The 24,051-nt window shown below is 43.0% G+C and overlaps 1 pseudogene across 1 annotated transcript; it reads left to right on the top strand.

Annotated features, from left to right (window-relative positions):
• The first annotated feature begins 823 nt into the window (after positions 1-823).
• Positions 824-20,954, top strand: LOC308496047 (inhibitor of growth protein 3-like; annotated as a pseudogene). Its single transcript has 5 exons — positions 824-962; positions 1,451-1,589; positions 4,184-4,351; positions 19,517-19,703; positions 19,917-20,954. The product of its transcript is annotated as an inhibitor of growth protein 3-like (transcript).
• Positions 20,955-24,051: the final 3,097 nt, after the last annotated feature.

Genomic DNA, 24,051 nt, shown 5'->3' with positions numbered 1-24,051 from the left:
TCATAGAAATGCATTGCTAAATGCCAGAGAAGGGAGGACTTGGCACCTCAGGGGGAGGAGGAGAGAGAAGAGAAGGGAGAGCGGAGGCAGTTCTACCCATAAAGATAAAAATCCTCATACTATGTAAGGAGAGGCTGCTTCCCTCCCTTGGGTCAGCCCGCTGCATGTCTCGGAGTGTACTGGCTTTTACTAATGAACGTTTGGCTGTTCTGTGCTGCACAAAATTCTGTCTCTTCACTGAATTCTTTTTGCAAGAAGACAAAGAACCAAGGTACAATGTCATTCCTGGTAGCATGATGGAGGCTTTAAAAGACCGAGTGTTAAATGATTACTACCGTGTTTCCCTGAAAATAAGACCTGTCCGGACAATCAGCTCTAATGTATCTTTTGGAGCAAAAATTAATATAACACCCGTTATTGTATTGTATTATATTATATTATATTATATTATATTATATTATATTCATTATATTATAAAACCCGGTCTTATAGTATAGTAAAATAAGATTGGGTCTTATATTAATTTTTGCTCTAAACGATGCATTAGAGTTGATTGTCCAGCTATGTCTTATTTTTGGGGAAACACGGTATAACACCTGGGTTTGTGGGGTTGGGGAGTGCACGAGGCCTGGCATCCTGAGAATGGGGGGAGGGGAGGGGAGCTCCATGTGGAGTCTAGGCAGGAAGGAACTTTCCCCACCAAAAGAAATGGAGTTGCCTCTGCTTTGTCCCAATGCTGATCCTCTGGCTGCGAGGATGGAGAGAGCGACAGCGCCCTCTGTTACCACCCCCCTGCTTCCCTGGGCGCTGCTGCTGGACGCGCATGGCAGGAGGATGGGGATACGGCCTTGCCATCCTCGAGCTCCTGGTGTATCGGGCAGTTGGTAAAGTCTCTGAACTACAGGCTGTCCTGAGTCAGGAAAACCAACAAGAGAGCCAAGAAAAAAGAAAAGAAAAAGGAGGTAGACCGCTGGCCCATGATTTCTTAGAGAATGTGGGTGTCTAACTTCCTAGCAATGGCATGAGGCGTGTTCTTCACCCTGGTAGCTGCCCTGAGGGCCTCTTAGATCTTCAGATGTGAGAAGTCTTTGCCTTTCAGGACACCTGACTCAGTCTCGGAGAACATTTGATGTTTCAGATTGGGCCAAGTGTGAATGATGCCTGGGAAACCCAGCCAAGCACGCAGACTGACCAACCCAGCTAGAGCCCTGTCCCCGGGAAGACTGATCAAGTCCTAGTTTCTAGGGTCCCTCCGTCTGTATCTCCAAGTTCTCCCGGAGATTCCGATGTGCGGCCGGAGTTCCTGCCCCACTGTGGAAAGCCCGGGGAGCAATAAGAATGACAGCAGGTGTTCCTGCTGTGTAGACAGGAGAGCAGCGGGTTAGCAGCCCTAACTCTTCATGCACTTGGAGACCAATCGTGAGGCCCTCCCCAGCTTCTCTGCCCTCAGGTGTTGCTGTTCTCGTCAGCGCTCCTGTGCCATGTGGACTGCACCACGGTCCTCCGGACGCCACGTTCCTCTCAAGTCGTGAGAAAAAGAAGGAGCCATTACTGCTCAGAAGGCTGTCCAGTGTGGAATCTAATGAAAGGTTTCTTCCCCTGAATTCAGGTCTTTTCCTCTGAAATACTCACACATAGTACTTCATTTTCCATCGAGTCACATACACTGTTTTCTTAGACATCATTAATCTGTAAAAAAAAGTTGGGGAAATGATATTTACAGAGCCTGGTGATGAATGGGTTACCTGAGTCAGTACATAGGTATTCTGAGAGGTGCTTTGTCCTACTTCTAGGGTTGCATTGGGCCCTATGACTAATTTTTGCTAAACGTTGCCTTCGGCTATCTGAAAAGATGTCAGTTGTGACCAGGGAAGGCCATGTAGTTCTATAGACTCGAATTTCAGAGCTAGAAGGGAGTGTAGGTGTCATATGGTCTAATCTCCATTTGACATATAAGAAAACTGAGGTCTAGAGAAGTGAATCAATGACTAAGTTCATACACAGATAAGTGGTAGAGACAAGACTGTAACATGGGTCTTTTGAGTTCGAATCCAGTGGCATTTCCACTATAGTAAGTATCACGCTGCTGTTCAGCTGTTCACCATCATCCCTAATCCACCTTAGACACACCGCCATGTTGATACCTGGCCAAGCCACACATGATTCCTGGCCCAAAAGACAGCCATCATCTCTGGTATTTACCTACTATTGTTCTCTTGACTTGCATGAGTAACTGCAAGCTTGGGAATGAAGGATTTAGGAAATATTTCTCACCCCCGAATTCCACCCATTGTAAATATAAGGAAGAGCTTCAACTATGAACACGATTAAGGAATTATCTTAAGGCTTTTAATAGAACACATGTGCTGTAGTTAAGAAAAGCAGAATCACATACGTTCCTTTTTACACACACACACACAGTATAACTAAGATCACTGAGAATGTAACATTATTTAATGAGATCCAAAGACTTGTCATGTCTCATGTTAGTTTATAACACAGATTCTTAAGTTTTACGTCATCTAAGAGACTGATGAGCGTTCTTTTGATTTGCAGAGCTTTAGAGACCAATGAGAAAGGTTTCCATTCTTACCTGTAAGAACATCTAAGCTCTGTCCGGGTTTAGTGTCTCTGTTTTTTCAAGTTTGGGTAAGTCATTCATAGCTGGTAGTAGATTTAATACTTGTTAAAGTTGACATAACCTTGGGTAGCAGTGAGTGACATGTTAGTGACGAACCCTCTGTGTCTACATTTCCCAAATGTGATTTCAAAACGACGTTGATGGGCATGCACCTCTCAGATTGAGCATTCTGACCCTCACTGACAACTCTTGCGTCTAAGAGATGGGGTGAGCTTCATTTCCACACTTTTTCTGTTGTACGTATCTAATCCTATCCTTCCCTCCTACCCAGTTCACAAGCCCATTTTTGTGCTACTGGTCCATGCAGCCAGCCTTCTCTTTCTTCTTTCATTGGATCTCTGATTCTTCCTTTTTGGTTGTTACGTTTTTCTAATGGTGAGCGAGCACCATTTTCTAATGGTGATGGGCGGAACTAGCAGAATTCTAGGTATTTTAAGATGAACCTTCGTGTGTACTTTAGCCTTCCTAGGCACCAGGGTCTTCCTGTGGGGCTTCATTAGGCACCGCTTGGCCTGTTTGATAGACGACAACCTGACGCCCAGAAGGCAGGTTTCCCATGTCACTTTGGGAGAGGCCAGGCCAGATAACCAGACTTTCAGGCTCTAATCACATGGCTCTGTGAGTCATTAGAATCAAAGGAAAGTTGGTAAACCATTATGATTGCCAAGCCTGCTTAGAATGTTTTATACTTCACCGGAAAGTACAGACGTGGGAAGCAGTATGCCTCTCAATTTTGAACCCCAGGACTTCCAGATCTTTGAAAGTAGGAGTAAGAACCTGTGGAAGTAAAGAGCTTTCTTTTGCTCAGTCATGGTAGAATAGAATCACAGGATTCCAGCCCTGAGGGAGCTGTTGTAACCCTGTCCTTTTATGGAGGAGGACCCTGAGACCGCCTGGAGGTGGCTGTAATACCCCACGGCACAGACTGTCAGTGCATCAGCAGGACTAGAAGCCAGACTTCTCGTGAGAACTTCCTCGCTACATCCCACAGCCTTCCTTCTAGCCACATCCTCATGCAACTTCATGTCACGAAGTATAGTGAACTGTACATGTCATTGCCCAGGCCGTGTACTTTGAAATATTAAATAAAAAGCATTATAAGATTTTTATAATAAACATCCCCCAACAAGAATATGTATGAAGGCTTTAGGACTGGGGCCTCCTGCCTCTGGCATACCATAGTGCTATCACGACAGCCATCGTATTTTCGGATTACAATTATTGGGGCATGAGTGACCATGACAGGATGGAATATACAGTCTTTGGAGATGGAAATGTTGGATTCAGGAACGTTTGGATGGTTTATGGGCGGTGCTATAATAAGGCGACTTGAACCTGGAATGTGTGAAGCTATTGTAGATTGCTACTTGAGCTGATTTTGGGTGTGATTATAGCTGGCACTGAGGCCAGGGGGCACGACAAAGGTGATAATAACACAGTGTACATTTTGAGTTGGGCTCTCTTCACTGGAAGAAAGTAGAACTCATGTCACCTTGCTCAGAAGGGGTCCCTCGTGCTGAATGCGTGCATGCACCTCCCCAGTTTCACCTGGCCCCACCTGCCGTCCACCCCAGGTGCTCAGCTGCTGGCTCGGTGGTGGGAGCTGCAGCAGCTCTGCCGCCTAATCCCTAGTCCCGACCTGACGGTCTCGTGGTGGCCCCAGCTGCTCCCATCACATCCAGACTCAGATGAGACGCTGCACTGTTGGGTGTGAGACTTGGGCTCCCAGTTGCTTCCTGGGGGGACTCAACCTGGAAGTACAGGTGAGTTCACACACCATGGGTCTTAGGTATGGGGTGGGGACGAGGGAGGTTTAGTGCCGCCATGCCAGGAGTTCTGACCAGTGAGACAGGTGATGGAAGCAGTTGGCATGTAAATTCCTCTTCTTTCCCTCCCCACCTTCCTCCTGCCCCCACCCACGAACTGTTCTGGGCCAGTGATGCCGTTTAACCTTCCCTGAAATGTCCCACGTGACTGAACAACCAGTTGTGCTGTCTTTCGAGGCCGTGACAGCTGTGTAACCAGGTAGCATACACCTTGTATTTGCTTTTCTCATGTTCTCACCTCCCTTCCCTTCCCTTTTCTCTCTGTTGTCCTGGGATTGCACCTACCTCCCCAGAAGGCATCACCATGTAAAATTTGCCTCCGGTTTTGTTTCCTATGGAGCACAGGCTATGCAGGAGATCATTGTAAAGTTGCACGAGGTTTGTAAGTATAACCAGGAAGCCCTCAGCATGCCATACCCAATTACTCTTTCTAACTCAGTTTGCCCTCGGATGTGAATAGCCTGGTTTTCTTTGTGATGGCATATTTGCTTCTCTATATGTGTTTGCTTTCATCTCCTCTTCTTCCTGGTTAGCCAATTATTTCTAGATTATTTACACCAAATCTCATAAGGAGCCAAACTAATTGGTTGAACCACTGATTCTTACACTTATAGGGCAAATTTGAAGAGTCAAGTCACGTCATGGGTACTGGCGAGTGCACAATGGGCAGTCCTTAGATCTGTGGCCTTCTCAGGCACAAAGAACTTCCTTAAGTTAGAATCTGTTGGAAGGGCAGTCAGCTAGAAGGAGAAGTTGCGTGTGGCTTGTTCAGTAGAAACGACAGTGACACATAGAGGTGGGTTTTCAGTTATTACAGTTAGGCTTTCTGGGTATCTTTTGTAGGATGGCAATATTTGTCCGTAGCTATCTGGTCTCGCACGTAGTTCCTTCATGCTGTTTTTCTGTATGTGGTTCCACCTCCCATTTTCAGGGATCATTTAGGCTCTTGGACAGTGATGGTTATCATGCACTAAGAGCCAGATAAGGTGTGCTGTGGTGTAGAGGAGAATAAGATGCAGGTGAGAATTTCAGCTGTCGTGTTCCTTAAGAAGATGACAACAAATCAAAGGTTACCCTTTCTGAACGGTTAACCAAGACACCTGAAGGAAGAGGGTCGTCTGGGGAGTGACCTGGCTAGTGGATGAGAAGTTGTTCCAGAACTGGGAAGCAAAGTAGAAAAGATCAAGTATCAGCAGTTTGAACAATGAGAGGAGGATGAAGAAAAGAGGAAGTGAATGAAGGACACTGGTTAGGAGCGAGTCCCCGGTGGTGACACTGGCCTCAGTTCGCATTTGCAGCAGTGGGAAAGGAAGAGCAATGTGGGGCCTTGGGAGGTGCCAAGGAAGAAGAAAAGCCACTCTCACTTACTGAGAACTTACTGTACGTCAGCCCGTGCGCTAAGTAAGGGCTTTATTTGGGTAATTTTATTTAACCGTCATAGCAACCTCATGAGGTTTTACAGATGAGGCAACTGCCATATAAAAAGGTGAAGTGATTTGCCTAAGGTCCCACAGCTGGAGGGAGGCAGGGTTAGGGCTCAGACTTTCTCATGTTGTACCAACCCTGGCCCCTCCCAAACCTTCAAAGATGCGGAAACTCGATGTATGTTGAGAAAAGCTCCCAGGTCATTACAGAAGATGATTTTGGTACACATTTTTATCGTTTACTCTCTGCTGAAACCTGTGACCTTTCTGTTGAGAAACACAGGACATAGTGGCAACAGAGTGACACTGCCCACTTACTAGATCATGGTGAAACGTCTGATCCACGCAGATCTGTTTCACAAGCATGACGGGAGGTTTAATGTTTTACATCAACTGTGCGTTCAGAATCCCATTCATTTGTTCATCCAATCATCCAACTCATACTTATTGAGCTCCCTCTGTATACTGCATTCTATAATGACCTTTTCTGGGCCCTGAACCCACAACAGCAAACGGGAACACCGAGGTCCCCACCCTTAGGAGCTTTTAGAGACGTGCCCTGGTAGTCACGAGCACTTCTGACTATTGAACAATTGATATGTGGTTAATACCTATTGAGATGCACTGGAAGTATAAAATATGCACCAATTTTAAAGACTTAGTACGAAACAGGTAAAATATCTCATTAATAATTTTTATATTGATTACATGTTGGACCAATATTACAAGACCTGACAATTCAGTTTGCAAACTTGTTGCAATGATGTTGCTAATCTTTTTCGATATCAAAGGGATTCTTCATTATGAATTTGTACCAACTGGACAAACAGTTAACCAAGTTGACTATTTGGAAGTGCTGAAAAGGCTGCGTGAAAAAGTTAGACAATCTGAACTTATGCCAACAATGCATGGCTCTCACATCACGACAATGCACCAGCTCACACAGCACTGTCTGTGAGGGAGTTTTTAGCCAGTAAACAAATAACTGTATTGGAACACGCTCCCTAATCACCTGATCTGGCCCCCAATGACTTCTTTCTTTACCCAAAGATAAAGGAAATATTGAAAGAAAGACATTATGATGACAGTCAGGACATCAAGGGTAATCGATGACAGCTCTGATGGCCATTCCAGAAAAAGAGTTCCAGAATTGCTGTGAAGAGTGGACTAGGCGCCAGCCTTGGTGCATAGCTTCCCAAAGGGAGTACTTCGAAGGTGACCATCGTGATATTCAGCAATGAGGTATGTAGCACTTTTTCTAGGATGAGTTTGTGAACTTAATTTTCAGACCTCGTATATTGGACATTATAGATTGTTAAATAGAATGTATTATTGCCATTAATATCACCTGTTCCTTTTACTTTAAAAAAATGTGGCTGCTAGAAAATTTAAGATTGCATATGTGGCTTGCTTTGTATTTCTGTTGAACAAGCTGGCCCGGAGAGAAAGCTAGATGCTGAGCACATGATGAGACGAGTGTTGAGCGCTGCTAAAGGGAAGTAAGACATGCTACTGAGGCTGGAGGCGCTGGCACATAACGTAGTCTAGACAGTCGGGGAAGGTTGTGTGAAAAGAAGTTTGTGTCTCCAATAAGTGGTCGGTTATGTGATGTCTAGTGTTCCTGCCAAGAGCAGCCATCTGAACAGTGCAGCTGTTCTAAGGTATAGAGCATTCGTTCATTTAATGCGTATTAACCTGTTAAACCCCTGGACTAGCTCAGCCCTGTTAATGACGGCCAGGCTGCGTTTGGAGGGTAAGTGGTGAGTGGTGCTCACTGTGTGTGCGCATGCGTGTGTGAAAGGGCCGGTGCTGGGTTGTAATTATGATGGTGAATGTTTATGGAGCATTTTACTTTGTACCTGAGATGGTCTTCCTAAGTGCCGATGTATTATGTCACCTCATCCCAGGAATGACTCTCTGAAGCAGGACACACAGAGGCGTCTGCTGGAGGCGATCCAAGGTAGGGGGTGTCCCAGCATCTGATCCCTCCAAGGTGGAGCAGCGGGAAGGTTGAGCAAGGGAAACAAGCAAAACGTGCCTCTCTTCCTGTCCAAAGTTGTGAAGAAGACAACCTTCTCCAAAACTCAAAATATCCAGCCAGGATTCCTACCAGCGAACACAGATCGGTTCTCTAATTGACTAATTTCTCTGGGTCCTTCAGAGAAACAGAACCAGTAAATACACGTACACACACACATACATACATATACGTGTGTGTATACCTATATACATGCAGATAGATATAGACATCGAGAGAGAGAGAGAGAGAGAGAGAGAGAGAGAGAGAGAGAGAGAGAGAGATTGAGATTGCTTTAGTGTGAGGAATTAATTGGCTCACACAATTAGGGAGGTTGAGAAGTCCCAAGATCTGCCTGTCTGTGAACTAGAGACCCAGGAAGCTGGTGGTGTAATTCAGCCCAAGTCTGAGCGTTTGACAACCAGAGGAGCTGATGTAAATTCCACACGGAGGGCCAGAGAAGATGAGAGGAGATGTCCCAGCCCAAACAGTGAGCAGGGAAAAAAGGGTAATTGCTCCTTCCTCCTTTGTTCTACTTAGGCTCTGAACAGATTGGATGAGACCCACCCACCCCAGGGAGGCCCATTTACTTTATTTGGTCCACTGATTCAAATGCGAATCTCATCCAGAAACGCCAGCAAAGACATACCCAGAAATAATGTTTAATCTGGGTATCTATGGCCAGTCAAGTTGATGCATAAAATTAACCATCACAATCCTGTCCGTCCGTCCATCCATCCATCCATCCATCCATCCGTCCATCCAACATGTCCTGGACACCTATTATGTTCCAATAGAGAGTGTGACTCTGAAGAATCAATGAGGAGCAAACCCAGACGAGGCCTCTCATCCCTGACACTGGTGGCTTACAGGGACAGCAGACATTAATCAAATAATGTGAAAGGCTCTGGACTAGAAAGATGATTTCTGAGGGCCCTTGTGGCTCTCTAAAATTAAACAGTTCTCTTCAATCTCTGAACCTCACAGTCATAAAGAGGATAGTCACCAGTTCCCAGCAGGCCAAGGTCCCACAGTAACGGGAATTCGCCTGCCTGGCCGGGAGTTTCCTTGACTGGCTGGGGAGAGAGTTTCCTTTCGTCAACAGTACCACCCTCAGCAGAAGTCAGGTCCTGGAGTTCTGCAGGCTCCTTCCTCCACCTCGCTGGCCTCCCTCCTTTGCCCTGGTTTGTTATTTGTTTGTCTTGGGGGAGTGGTTCCATCTTAGCTTTGAGTACCTCTTACTCCATGCCACTGCAGAGCTGATACTGACCTGTGTTGAACATGACACCTCTTCGGCTGCCGTCCTGGCTTCGTTTCTGCTCTTCATGCCATCAGCTTGTTGCAACCTGGTGCGGCGTCCTGGGGCTTGCCACTCAGCCAGACAGCCACAGTCACTCACAAGGACTTAAGTGGCTTTCTCAGCCAACGGCCTTCCCTTACCCCTTCTCTTTCAGCTTCACCCGTTCGCGCACTTTCCAGGCCTCTTTGGTGAATTGGATGCTCAGTTTGGAGGGTCATTCATTTACAGGACAGGTGTTGAGTGTCTTCTGTGTGCCAGGCATTGGCTGGATGGTGGGACTTCTATTTCTTGAGGAAGAAGGAAGAAGTGGAAAGGACCCAGTGTGGAGTGTGCACACATACAAAGGCAAAGAAAAGAAAAAGAAAACAGGATGAAAGGATTAGGGATTTAGGGAAGTAGAAGCTTTGATACAGAGTGAAGTAGTTTGAGATTGTAAAAACTGGAAAAGAGTGAATGAAGACTCAGGGTCAAAACATAATATTAAGGGAAATTTATTAGAGGGAAGTTGGCCTTCGTCTGTCCACTCTGTGCAAGACAGAAAAACGAATTTACGTGAGTTTACAAAAAGAAACAAAAGAATCACATCTCAATTGTGTGGTGAGCAAATCTTTTTAAGTTTAAGTTTTTATCAAAGTTATACATCCACCCAGTTTAAAGAGTCAAGGTTCATAATGAAACAGTTTCCGCATCCCACCCTTCTCCTATCTTCTTCACAGAGGCAGCCCTTTTATTGCTTTTACTGTTTATTTCTACTTCTTTGTGTTTTTAGTCTTCAACATCATTTTTGACTTCCCTCAATGGAAGTTTTGGTTCTCTTTCCCACCCTGTGTCCACAGCTTTCTTCCCAGGTTTTGGTCAGATTCACGTTTAGTGTTTCTTCTGCCTATACATATGCTGAGCCCGGTACTATATTACATTCGTTATCAATGTCTGCATAGCCAGTTACCCCCAAATTTAGCAGCTTAAAACAATGAACATTGATCTCACTGTTTCTGAGGTCCAGGTGTGCCTTAGCTGGGACCACTGGCTGAGGGTCTCTCACAGGCGGCCCTGAGGGCAGCTGGTCAGGGCAAGGATCAACCCAGAGGGCAGAGTATTTCCTGCAGTTACTTCACTGATGACTCCCTCGCCTCCATTTTCTCTTGTTGCTTTCTGTATTCCTGTTATTCAGGTATTGGACCCACTGGACCGATTCTCTAATTTTCTTTTCTTTCCTGTTATCCATCTATTTTATTTGCTCTTACTTTATAGGATATTTCCTCTTGTGTATGTTCTAATTCTTCTATTGTTTTCCATTTCTGCAATCCCATTTTAATTTTTAAGAATTCCCTTGCTTTTCTGTGTTATTTTTACATAGTACATTTTATGTTTCTTGTTTGACTCTCTGAAGCCATGAGTGATAGCTTCTCTTTGGGAAGGTTATTTCCCTCTTCATACCCAGGCTCTGGTTTCTCTACATTGCTTTTTCTATTTATTTGATGTGGTCTCTTGTTAGAGATTTTCTTCAGTGGTCTGACCACTCGTATTTTAGAGTGGAGATCATTACGTTGAGAGAGAGAAGTGCATGAGGATGGAGTGTGTTAACTGAGCTTTTGAGAAGGCCACGCTGGCTGAGTTGCTGAATTTGGGAACCCCCTTGGTTCCCCTGATCTCCTGTCTCCTTGGCTTGGAGCAGAGGCCACAGAAAACTCAACCGATCTCTTGTCTAGGGGTGCAGGCCTGACTCTGAGTTCTGACAGGAAGGGTGGGGGGAAGTCCCCGCATATATATAGATCCATTTATCCCTTTCATCCACACCTCTAGTCTCCCCCAGCTACTCATATGCAAGGAGAAGTGATTTCTTAGAATATATGTGAGAAGGAAGCTGCCACTTAGGTAGAACAGTAAAGTCTGATTAGTTTATCTGTGAAGGTGCCTTTCAGCCAATTTTTATCTCTGGTGGCAGAAGGGGTTTAGCACAGACCAGCTGACTTTGACTTTGACATGCTCTGGACCTGCCCCCATCTGCCTCTTTGCTTGTGTTTGGAGGTGTGGTCTCCAGATAGGATGCATTGTGTCTCCCTGGTCTGCTTGCTGATTCCTGGGGCAAACAACATACTGCTGATGGCTTGAGGTCTTCAACTAGATCAGCCATTTTTCTAACTTGCCACTTATCTTCTGGAATAGAGATGGGAAGAATTGTAACACAAATATCTGAAGATGCGGGAGAGACCTACCAAGTAATCAGCTTTTGGTTATCAGCGTCCTTGAGCGGCACCATTATGCTTCCTGACTGAGCACAGCGTGGGGACAGGTCATGCATGTCATGTGCCAGGGGAGCCTGCTTTCTCAGACACTCGTGAATATATGCACCAAATTATCGCAAGAGGAATACACACTGGACAGTCCGTTGGATTAAATGAATTTAGTTCAACTCCCGACTGAAAGAAGAGGAAGTTACAGCTGCAAACCCAAGAGGCGAGGGAAAAATACTGCCTCTAAGAACATGAGCAATTTTATACTCTATTTTCTCAAGAACAAATGATGAGTGTGTCAGAATAAGAATGGCCGAATACTTGAGAATTTTTGTCTCCAGAAATATATCTTTCATTACTGCTTTTCATGAGTATTTTCTGAACAGGACAGTGCTATGTCATCCTGTCTGTCTGAGCCACGCTGAGCATATTTTGCAGAAGCCATCATTTTGCTTCCCTCGCTCCCGCTTTTTTTCTTTTAGCTATCACGACGGGTCTAAATAAACCACTGCAATGTTTCCTTAATTTTCTCTATCAGTCAGATACATGAAAGAGTAATGGATTCCCCAAGTAGTAAGACCTTCCGACTCAAGGGACAAAGAAATGAGTAGATATTAAAACTGCCCAATATCAAATAGTTACTGATAGTGATATCATTTCCACTCTGGGAATGTAATTATCCCACTTGAATAATACATTAAAAAAATTACCTCTAAGTACAAGAGTCCCCACATTAATTCCTCTTATCATTTACTAGACTTTAACCCCTTAGCCAAAAACAAGTCTGTTTTCCCTCAAAAGTTGATATTTTTTAAACAAGCTTTGTTGACCTATAATTCACATACCACAAAATTTACCCTTTTACAGTATGTAATTTTGTGTGTGTTTTTTGGTATATTTACTGAGTTATGCAACTACCACCTTAATCTATTTTTAGAACATTTTCATCACTCTCAAAAGAATCTCTGTATCCATTTGTAGTCACCCCATTCCCCCAACCCTCAGCCACAGGCCACCACTAATCTACTGTCTGTCTATAGATTTGCTTAGGCCGGACATTTCATAAGAATGGCCTCATCTATAAAACATAGTCTTTTGTGACTGGCTTCCTCCACTTAGCATAGTGTTTTTGAGTTTCATCCGTATTGTAGTGTGTATTAGCCCTTCATTCTTTTTTATCGCCAAATAGTAACCCATTGTATGGATGGACCACATTTGTATATCCATTCATCAGTTGATGAATATTTGGATTATTTACACTTTTTGGTTATTATGAATGATGCTGCAATAAAGTTTGGTGTGTAAATCTTTGTGTGGACATAGATTTTCATTTCTCTTGGGTTGATACCTAGGAGAGATACTGAGTCGTACTGTAATTACATATTTAACATTTAACTGCCGAACTGTTTTCCAAAGTCATCGCACCATCTTCAATTCTTACCAGCAATGTATGGTGCTTCCAATTTCTTCACGTCCTTGGCAACACTTGTGATTGTCCATCTTTTTAATTTCAGCCATCGCAGTGGGTGTGAAGTGGCATGTCATTGTGGTTTTATTTGCATTTCCCTAATGATTGAGCATCTTTGAAGGTCTTATTGAGTATTAGTGTATATTCTTTAGCGAACTGTCTATTCAAATCCTTTGCCCATTTTTAATTGGATTTTTTGTCTTTTTCTCATTGAGTCATCAGAGTTATTTATATATTCTGGATAATAAGCTCATAATAAGCATTCAGAATGCTTACAATCTAGCAAGGAACCAGTCAGAATGTGATTGCTGACTTTCAGATTGTCAACTTAACTCCTTCAGTTTATAGATTTGAAAAGGAAGCCCAGAGAAAGAGATTTGTGTGAAAGCAGTAGTGTCCACACAAGTAAATAATTGTGAGCACAGTGCCCTGCACATAGTAGGCCATCAACAGATATTTGCCATGATTGCTCACTAGACGATGTGGAGGCCAGTCGCTGGCACGTCTCACCATGGAAGGACGGGCTCAGAAGGCTGAGAATATGCTCCATCTCTCCCTGGAGGCTGACTCCCACACTTAAAGCTTCCTTTGTGCTCACGGCTCAGCCTCAGGCGATTGACAGCACTCTTGGCAGTCAGCTTTGCCCTGGAGTCTGCATTTGCCGGTTCTTTCTTTTTGGGCCTGGGTATCTTGAGACAGGTTGAATAAGCACCGTGGAGTTCTGCCAGAGTCACAAGACGAGGAAGGGCCAGAAGACAGAGGAGCAGGGTGAGGAGGTGGGGGTGGGAGGAGTGCAGAGGAAGTTCACCATCATGTGGTTTCAATGGCTCAAGTATGCTTAGGCGCCAGTGTTCATTCAAACAATTTAGACTTTCAGAAAGCCTGGCTCTTCCTCTGGGAGTCATTTGTTTACTCCTGTCTGGTGGGCTTCTCTGGCCATTTCCCCACACTCATGAACCCAGAGTGCTCCAGGCGGAGTCTTTCTTCCTGCTGGGAAGGTGAGCAATTCCAGGGGCCCAAAGTCCAGCGTGAAGTCAGCTGTAACCCAGATCAAGTCATGCGCTGTGGCCAATGTCTGGCTCCTGAGTGGGTAATTCAAGGATGATCACGTCTCATGTGCACCTGTCTGCCACTTGTGGAGGAAATGAATGTGAATACACAGCAAGGTTAGGTGCACAGCAGAAATGAAAGAGAAAGTAGCGTCTTGGTTAAAAGCAGGAGCTGGAGACTGATCGCCTCAGCTGGAATTGGGGCTCTGTTAGTATCAACTGAAGATGTTGGGCAATTTACATGTTTTTTCTGTATCCTGATTTTCTCATCCAGCACTCCCAACCTCTCTTTCTTTTATCCGCAGCACTATTATACTACCTTTGAATATGCTATGCAATTTATTTGTTGTGTTGATTGTTTACTGTCTGTCTTTCTTATCGCCCACCCGTAAAGGGCACCCATCTTTGCTTTTGTGGCTGTTGTTTTTTGATGTATCCTAAGATTCTAGAAGACTCAGGCCATATAGTAGGTACTCAATAAATATTTCTGCAATGTGGTTAATAGTAGTACCAACGTCAGCTGGACAATTAGGAAGGTTAAATGGGTTAATACTATAATAGGTTCAGGGCAGTGCCCACCACCTGGTAAATGCTACACAGTAAAGTGACCATGTGTCCCATGTCCAGTTGGCCTGGGACAGTCCTGCTTTAGATATTTTCCGGAGTAATTACTAGTAGAACTCTCTTTCAGAAAAAGAGAAGACTTGTTTTAAATGCTAAGTGACACGGTTTTCCTACAGGTGTTTTTACTTATCTATTTATGAAACTTAAAAAGAATTACCTGCTATTTACCAACTACCATGTTAGAGGCTAAGAGCAGCGGCCATAGTTCCTTCCCTTCCATGACTTCTAGTCTGTGAACTCTCCCACGGGAGACCTTTAAGAACATGATTAAGTGGACAACCACACGACTCGAACACGTGATTAAGAAGAATAATTGGATTTACATACATGTTGTTCTTTGCTGTTTTGTGAAGCTGTTTTTCATTTATCAGTTTATACAGCAACCCAACAAGTGGAAATGATTGCTATCGCTCTTTTACTGATGAAAAACAGGTTCCGAGAGGCCCAAGAACTTGGTGAACGGGCAGAGCACTGGTCCCAAGGCTCGGACTCTGCCATGTTTTCCTGCTGAGTAACTGTCTGCTCAGAGCTCCCACCAGATGGCCCGACAGCGCCTGTGTGACTGGGACTCAATCATTCCCCATTGCTGTACGGTAAGCAGCATTTTCCCTATGAATTCTTTCAAAAATACGAGATTACACTGATTAAAGTTAGGATACACAGTTTGAATTACAGGCAAAACACAAGAATCTAATTATTTTGATTTCTAATCTTGTCTGGTCAATGGAGCACATCCATCCTCAGATCAAATCTGAGACAGTCCTGTGCAGGACCTGCAGCTTTTCTCACATTCCTCTGCCTCCCCCTAGTGACTGAGTCCAGAATTACTATTATATGTAGTGGTAATAGGTAATGTATTACTAGTACATATTTATATTACTATCATATATATAAATAAAAATATTGCAGTAAGAGTTATTGCAAGAACACAGGAGCTACAAAAAAAGCCAAGCCTTATCTACTTCCGTCCTTTCCTCCCTCACGCCTAATCTCTGTGAAACTCTGTACTACATACCAAGGACACAAAGATAAAAGTGTGACCCAGCATTTCCCCACTTTGGGCGCTTTGACAACCCCTCTTTGTACCAAAAGAAACAAAGAGGATTTAAAATTTCAAAGAGGAGTGGAAGTAACTACTCTTACTGTTTCTAATCTTTCCTATATAAAGTTAAACACCACGTGGCACTGAGACTTGCATTAAGGGAATAGGACCACTTTTTTATTCTGTATCTCACTTTTGTCCTCTTCTAACCCCCTTCCCACTCCTCTCCCTTCCTCTCCCCTCCTCTTCTCTCCCTTCCTCTCTTTTCCTACTCTTCTATTCCTTTGTGTTTTATCTCCTCCCGTCATCAAGATTCCAAGGCCAGGCAGCTGAGGCCGACACCCTGAGGTTGTTGTCATGCCTGCCGAGATCGCTCACCTGTGTGCTAGGACGGTTTCCAGCAGTTTGCAGATGGTAAACACGCAAAGGCAGGGCGGGCAGGAGTCAGGCTTCTTATGACTGGAATCAAACACACACCAAGGAATTTGCAATCAGCCACTTAGTCAGAACAAGGCAAGACTGCATTCTATGTACGTCCTGCCCTCCACTTGGAAACCAGGAAAGGAGGGAGGGGTTCTAGTATGTTCTCTTTACAAATGGACCCAGTGGCTCCATTCTACCCCATAATACCCACAGTGTAGCTTAACATCCAGGCCTCCATCACTGCTCTGCTGCCCCTGGGAGATGCCCAGTGTCACTGGACCACTTGTTCCTGGGTCACTCCCAGCCTGCTGCTGTCATTATGCGTCTCAGATGAGACCTTTGAAAGCCACAGAAACAATGCTTCTCGCTATGCTAGTGGCTTGAGGAAACTTGAGAAAGGTATTATATGGATGTTGCAAATAGAATACCAGGTAATTTTCATCTGTGTACCTCGTATTATTGTACCCAAACACACTGAAATGCAATCCAGTGTTTATCTCTCCTGCCAGAATGGAAACAGCCACAGAGCTTGAATTATGCACATTTATCTTTATGTCCCCAATGCCTGGGACATGGTTGGTGCTCAATAATTGCTTGTTTTAAGAATGAATGAGTGAATGAATGAATGAATGATGAACCTCAGCAATACTTTGTCATTCAAATCAGAAACACAAATAATTTATTTTTTTCCTAAGTACGGTTTCTAGGCCACAGATACTTGTGCCATAAAGGCTTTTGAGAATGGTCTTCATGACTTTATAATCTTCCTGGTGAGATACAGGACATAAAGGCGCATGTGAAGAAAAGATGGAAGATACCAGGCTCCAAAGGCAAAATAAATCAATGAAACAAGAAAACACACAAAGGCTAACTGTCTAATAAAGAGTACCCACAGATTCTGATAACCTAGGGAGAGTTTCCAGCCACGATGGTCACTGGGTTAGTAGTAAGAATAAAAAATGCAGCATTCTACCCTTTCCTCGCCAAGGTTAGTTAAAGGCACAATCTCTTAATGTCATTACGGAGAGAGAGTGTGGGATTATATGGAAACTGAGGCAGGCAATAGCCAGAGGACTTACTCAAATTCTCACATCAAGTTAAGATACCAAACTCTGATGGTGGGTGGATTCTGTTTTCCCTGTTGACAGCTGAATAATGAGCAGATAAGTTTATTCTGGGCAGTAGTTTTTCTTCTGGCATGCCTGCGCATTAGGCAACTGTTTCGCCTTTTCTCACTGGACTTTCAGGAGCTGTTCTCCTTGTTTGTGTCCTGGGCATTCCTCTGTCCTCCGCCTCCCCCAACCCAGGACTTTGCAGGCTTCCTTTCTGGCCGGTTGTCAAATTGTAGACTGATAATAACTTAAATATTAATTACCCGGTGCCATTGGCATTTTAACCTGGGAACTCCCTAGCTCTGAAATTCTTTTCTGATCTAGGATGTCAACACAATTCATTGTGGAAATTATTTCGCAATATATACGTATGTGAAATCATTATGTTATACACCCAAAACTACTGTCAATTATATGTTATATATCAATTATATGTCAGTTAAAAAAAGAAAGATTTTTAGTAGAAAAATGTTAAATTGGGTTGGTGGGAAGCAGAAATTTCGGAAGAGAAAATTGGGTGTTTTCTAAACTGATAGGGTAGGTAGACATATAGAAATGAGCAGAGGAAGGAGAGACTTAGCCCCAGTTAGAAAGCCCCTCACTGCAGCTCCTACCTGGGTCAACCCCTGGCAACTGCTCAGCTGGACTCCAGTTTACACATACCTCTAAAAGATGTGTTTTCACATGCCGCTAAATCAAAGAAATGCATTGTTAAATACCAGAGGAGGGAGGACTCGGCACCTCAGGGGGAGGAGGAGGGAGAAGAGAAGGGAGAGTGGAGGCAGTTCTACCCACAGGGATAAAGAAAAGCCTTCACCCATGTGAGGCGAGCCCCTCCAGGTCTCGGTGTGTGCTCGCTTTTCCTGATAAACTTCTGGCTGTTTTATGCTGCACAAAATTCTGTCTCTTGACTGAATTCTTTCTTCAAAGAGACGAAGAACTGAGGTACAATGTCATTCCCGGTAACAAAACCACTCCCAGTAGGTGACTCAGGTCTTCATCCTGCTCTTTCCAAAAGGACATCACATGACTGGACATAGGGGAGGCTGATGGCTGCTCTTGGAGGCGCTTGGCTTTGAACAGAGGATGCAGGGTGCTGGCTACTTTGGGAGACTGCCCGGGTTCCCATGGTGGCCATGGGGACAGTGGCAGCTCCAAAACCTAAGGCATCTATCTGCTACCAGTGGGCACCTCTGGTGGGAATGATGATTTTATCATGGTGGCGTTTCAGGTCAGGCACATTGGCTGCCTAGAGCTTGCACCATCGGTGTCCGTGTTTGCGGGCAGTTTGGCCATTTGTGTTGGGCCGTTGTAGTGACCAATGCTTTTCATATTTTATCAAAGTGGAGAAAAAACACAATGAGAACTATGTCCTTAGCAACTGACATGGGTTTGTGAAGGAGCGAAGTACAAAGCAGGGTGTGGATTTCAAATGTACAGCACATTAAAAAATTCTTGGCTTAGAATTAATTTATGTTAGAAGTGAAGATATCTGAGAGCATACCTACGTTAAATATCATTCTAAGATTATTCTTTTAAAACTCAGATTGTGTTCTAGCCCAGTCTCTGCCACCTACTGATCAAGTTATTTTTTGGGAGCATCTCTAAAAGGATAAATTTGCACAGCGGAACCCCATGTTCTTTTGAGCTCTAACCTATGCTTCCAGAATTTAGCTCTGAAATAATGTTAGCTTTAGATGTCCTCCAGTGGCTAAAATTATAATTGCAGATTACACAAACACAGAATTTCTGGTTGCAAGAAGAAACCTAACTTCTACAGTAGCACAGAGATTAATTACCTTTTTAAATGAAATCTTGCAGGTACCACAATTGCCACACAGGCCCTCAGTAAACAGTGCAAATTAGTGCACAGAAAACTTGTCCTCACTGTACTTCAGAGGAACTTTCACGTAAGTGTCAAAAGAAACCTTGTATTGACTGCAGTATTGTAATAGCAAAAAATTAGAAACAGCCCAAATGTCTATCAATGGGATAGTAGCATGTTTGCACACTGAAATGCTGTACAGCAGTGAAAATTAATTACCTAGAGTTACAGCTCTCAACCTGTGAGTGGAACTGTTAGGTCACAATGTAAGTGCATCTTGAATGCAAATTGCTCTCCCAGTTTTACCCATTAACTCTATTAGGTTGGTGCACAAATAATTGCTGTTTTCACAATTATTTTTAACCTTTTAAACTGCAATTACTTGTGCACCAACCTAATAGCCATGTACGAGAGGTTCCATTTCCTCACATGTTCACCTGATACTTTGAATTGTCTGATTTCATTTTTTTTTGTCAATCTGATGTGAAATTCTATTTTATCTTTTAAAATAAGTTTTCGCCTCATTACTAGAGAAGTGAAATGTGGGGGAGTGGACGAAACTCCAGCCACAGCAAGTTCACAGATAAACCCGTGGACCCCTTCCTTCCGCCGCTCGAAAGGCCGGGATGTTGTCCCTAGAGGACCACCTGGAGATGATGGAGCAGCTCCCAGTGGCCTACGGGGCCACTTCACCGAGATACATGAGCTGAACCCACAGGTGCAGAAGACAGTGGCTCAGCTAGAACAGACAGTCAGAGGATTCTTTATGAATGTAAAATCCAAACCAAACCACACCAAACCAAACCAAAAACGGGGAGAAGAACGAATGGCATCATCATAAAAGATTACTGTAAGGCTTCGGGAGAGGCCGAGGAGAAGGTGCAGCTGGCAAAGAGATCTTTGAGCCAGTGAAGTGACAAAGCTGGGTCAGGACGGGACTAAATTTCACATGGAGCTGGAAGCTGATGATGCTGGAATTACAGAAATATTAGCGAGGCACTCTTTGGAATCAGATACTTCTTCACAGCCAGGGAACAATCACCACGATCACTCATGTACTCCCACGGGAAAAGGAAATATAATCTGATTTCCCACCATACAGCAGCAGATCATGTTCCTGAAAAGCTTATGTCGGAAGCTCTTCTGTCCACCCTGACATCAGATGCCTGTAAGGAAAATCCACTAGGTTGGGGGCATAACAATTCCACGGCCTCTTCCAGCAGCGCTTACAGTGTGAGCCCCTCTCCACCTCTGGCAACCTATCATATTGGCTCATTACATGAGGAACTTGTGCAGGGGCAAGTTCTGTGGCAACAGACGACAGTTCACGCTACAGCTCAGATGAAAGAGGGGCAAAGAACATCAAGTGTAAATTCCAGTTATGTAGCATTCAGCTGGGAGGAGAATTTCCAGTGCCCAGGGAAACGGCTGGCTGGTCACCATCTTCAGTACTCGTGATGATTTTAGCACAGATCGCCAGGTCCTCAGCAGCGGACTCGCGCAGTGGGAGAAAGAGCAAAACCAGCAGGACTTCAAGCCAGCAGTCATCATCTTCCTCCTCCACTTCTCCTCATCATGTCCCTCATCATCCACATTGGCCTGGAACTCTCTCAACAAACAGCTGTGGTACCAGAATCTGATTCCCCCCATCAGGTTGATTGGACCGATGGCCCAGAGGCATCACGGTGTTGCCCTGATCATCAGGTATCCTATGGTGGGATGGGCTGTGATAACCGAGGTCACCCTGTGGAATGGTTCCAGGAGGGCCGCGCCGACTGACACAAGACCCGAAGGGAAATGGTACTGCCCACAATGCACTGTGGCAATGAAGCGCAGAGGCAGTCGGCACAAACCAACGTGGTCACTTCATTTGAGGAAGAAAACAGCTTCAACTACATATCTTATAGAGGACTTTAAAAAAAGAAGACAAGAGAAAGAAGAAACAATGCATTTCCAGGCAACCACTTAAAAATGTACATAAGACAATCCTGTAGGATCTTGAACTTGAATTTTATGGGCTGTATTTTAATAACGTAAGGAAATTATTTATGCACTTCTGGTGTGCCATGAATATTATTCCAGTTAGTCTTGGATTATTTCAGAAGCCAACATACGCAGACATTTGTATTCCGTCACCATTTTCTCTGTGGGCGTTCTATAATTAGACTTCAGAGAATTCCAACGAGGAAGATTTTAGGAAATACATTTTATATTCAACAGGTACATCCTGTTGCATGTGCTGCACTCCAGAGATGTTCTGTAACACTGTATGTAAATGGTGGCCAAAAAAAAAAAGTGCTCCTAAAAAGAATTTAAGACAATGGTTTTATAAGTGCCTTTATAATAAACTTTGTTTCCTTGTGAAACTAATTCACCAGGCTGAAGGAAATGGTTCATGTGATAAAATGGGCTGGTATTTAGGTACATAAACAGAAACGCCTGTAGGTAAAAACTAATCTGTGCCAATCTTTATATATTTCTGCATCCAGACAGTGCAGTTCATGAGCGTGGGACTGGGAAGGGCTGAGGGCAAAGGATATTAATGTGATACGTTTTTATACCAAATGTGTTTATTTTTGTGTGTGAGTAATCCTTATAATTGGAATTGTATTAGGTGTTCAAATAAAGTTTTTTAAAAATTAAAAAAAAAAACACGTTAAGCATATTTTCTACTTTTGCCAAATGATGTTTCTCTGTGAATTGTCTGTTCAAATCCTTGTTCTATTTTTCTACTAGTTTGAGTGTCTTTGTCTTATTTATTTGTATGAGTTCTTTACAGATGAATAAGACATTTTCTGTGGATGTATACTTTTCTCCCCAATGTGCGACTTATCTTTTAACTTTTAAAATGGCCTTTTTTTCATACAGAAGTTTTACACTTTAATGTAATCAAATTTATAATTTTTTTCCTTTATGGCTTGTTTTACCTTGGGTATGTTGTGTTTAAGCAATCTTTTTCCACTCTTAAGACATAGAAATATCCTACAAAATGTTCTTTTGAAAGTTCAGAATTTTTTCATCTAAGTGTTTAATTCACCTGCAATTATTTTTGTGTATGGTGTGAGATAGGGATCTAGTTAGAGATAAAGTTCTTTTTGTCCGTAACTAGGAGCCTCTTTCTCTCCTCTGTCTTTATGGTGTTGGGTTGGAAAGGGAAGTATCATTATAAACTTATGTTTTTTAGATGTAGACATAAATATATAGACAGGTAGAGATAGAAATATTTATTTGCACATGCTTTTATTTTTACATATTTCCTAGCCCTATCCTCTGAGAAATTCTAAAAGCAAGGACACCCCAGTAACAATGTACACAGTTCCTAGATCTTTGTTTCTAAATCTGTTTTCCACTAAAAGGAACCAGGGCTCTTTGGTGACATGGCTGATTTCGTCGAGAGCAGGGAGAGTATACAATGAGAGCAGGGAGAGTTTACGATGAGTCTGGAACATCTCATTTAGCAGAAAGTAAGGAAGTGTTCAGAGAATGATGGGGACATGTCAAAAGAAAACAGAAGCCAGCTTAAAGAAGCTTTCACTGACCACATCTGGGGCAATTTAAGCATTAGTATAAATAATTATAATTAAGGATTATAAAATCCTTAATTATATAAAATCTATAAAATAAAATAATGCAGGAAGTACATACCGATATAAATAAATGCATCAATAAATACTCAGATAAATATAACAAATAAAGGGGAAAGAAAAGTAAATACATAGAGGAAAAGCTGGCCAGATCATTAATTTAACCAACTAATCACAGTTAACATTACTGGCAATGGGACAAAAATGCATCCTGTGTTAAAATAAAGGCATTGCATAAACTTTGAGTTTTCGATTTTTTCATTTATTTTCATAATGGCTTTAAATTTCTCCTTCTCTCTCTCTCACTCTCTTTCTCTCTACACACACACACACACACACACACACACACACACACACACACACAAATAAAATAGGTATAGATGTATCAGGTTGCATATACTGTTTTTTCTTAGTGCAGAACCTAAAACTTTTTTCATGGCTATCCTTTTCCTCCTCATATCAGGACCCCTCATTCCCTGTGTTAACAATTTAATCTGTATCCTCATATTTTCCATACTCATATCATCCTAAATAGACCTATACATGAATAAAGGTATATTGTAATTTTTCTAACCCAAACTGGAAACCTAGAACTTATTAAAAAAAAAAAGGAGACATATTTGATGTATAAAATGAAAACTTTAGTTTGACAAAAGGAAAAAAGCTCCTTATAAATTGAGTAAAACAAAACAGAACAAATAATGTAATGTAACCCAGTAGAAAAATGGACAAATGATATGAACAGAAAATATACAAGATCAAATCTGAATGGGCAAGAAGTGCAGGAAGAGGTTGTGGTTTATGTGCAGTCAGTGCCAGCAGCAGTGACGTAGCACTTTATACCCATCAGACGAGCAAAATGAAAAAGACCGCTGTTGCTTGTGGGAACAGGTTCTCACACGTCATCATTGTTGGAATTGCTAAGTGCAAAGTGGCAATAGACATTCAAACAGGCACTTCCTCCTCTGAATATCTGTCTCTTGGAAATAAATGCAAATATACAAGGCTATTTATCACTACATTGTTGGTAGTGGCCACTAACTGGAAACAAACCAAAGGCCCATCGATGGGGAAATGGTTGACAGAATTATGAATACTTACCATAGAATATGATGCAGCCAATAAAATAAGGGAATTAGAAATTTACCAGATGACTTGGAGGGATTTCCAAGAAGAACTGTTGAAACACATACATTAAAGTGTATATAATGATTTTATTTTTATAAAACAGAGAAAACCTCAAGCATCTTAAAGCTTCTGTTCATGAAAGTCTTATTCTCCTGTGTCCCTATTTAGTCTTCTACCTCTCATCTGATCTGGTTTCCAGCTCCTTCCCTCCATGAAAATGGCTCCCGCCAGTCTCCACTGACCTCAGAGGTGCCAAATCTAATCGTCACTTTTTAGTTCTTGTCTTATTAATCTCTCAGCAACGCAGGAGACAATTGACGACACCCTGCTGCTTGAAATGTTCTTTTCGTTTCA

The sequence above is a fragment of the Rhinolophus hipposideros genome (assembly GCF_964194185.1).
Source record: "Rhinolophus hipposideros genome assembly, chromosome: 1".
NCBI classification, from domain to species: domain Eukaryota; kingdom Metazoa; phylum Chordata; class Mammalia; order Chiroptera; family Rhinolophidae; genus Rhinolophus; species Rhinolophus hipposideros.
Note: the sequence above shows the minus strand (reverse complement) of the source record. Positions and strands in the feature narration are given on the sequence as shown.